General features: G+C 47.9%; 1 protein-coding gene across 3 annotated transcripts in view; it reads left to right on the forward strand.

Moving 5' to 3' along the window:
• Positions 1-612, forward strand: part of LOC113204067 (transient receptor potential cation channel trpm) — a 25100-nt gene that overhangs the window by 6544 nt on the left and 17944 nt on the right. The gene's annotated exons all lie outside the window — the stretch shown is intronic.

The raw sequence follows: 612 nt of genomic DNA on the forward strand, positions 1-612 counted from the left end.
CTCTCTCTCTCTCCCTCTCTCTCCCTCTCTCTCCCTCTCTCCCTAAACTGTCGCAAGTCTTCTCTCTTCTCCTGTTGCACGTCACACAGTGCGAGCTCTTGCCCTGCTGCGGTCTGTTGCCGCTGGCCTGCCGCCCTGTTGCTCAGGCTGTTAGCCCCCCATATATACGTTTCACACCGCCCCGCTGCTGTACACAGCTACAAACCAAAAAAAATAAATAAAAATACGCACAGTTTTTTTCTATTCCGAGTCGCTGAAATGGTCCGTGTTTCCCCGCGCGCGTTTCTCTTTTTTCTGGAATACAAGTTGTTTTTCTGCCTGTGTTTCACCAGCAAAGGGGTTGGGTGGTACTTTATTATAACCAGGTGTGTGGAGATCGACCCTGTGTGGTGGGTTCACGGTCGGGAAAGAAAAACATAGATCTCGCCGTGTTCAGATTTGTTAACCGCTAGTCGCGACTCTCAGAAATGTTTACCTCCGTCGACTTTTTTGTTTGTTATTTTTTACTTTGTTGGTACTGGTCTTAACTTTTCTTTCGCGCGTTATGTGTACCGACATCAGAGTCTCTCTTTCTTTCTCTCTCTCTCTCTCTCTCTCTCTCTCTCTCTCTCT

Source organism: Frankliniella occidentalis, unplaced genomic scaffold, assembly GCF_000697945.3.
Source record: "Frankliniella occidentalis isolate FOCC.00 unplaced genomic scaffold, Focc_3.1 Scaffold9, whole genome shotgun sequence".
NCBI classification, from domain to species: Eukaryota; Metazoa; Arthropoda; class Insecta; order Thysanoptera; family Thripidae; genus Frankliniella; species Frankliniella occidentalis.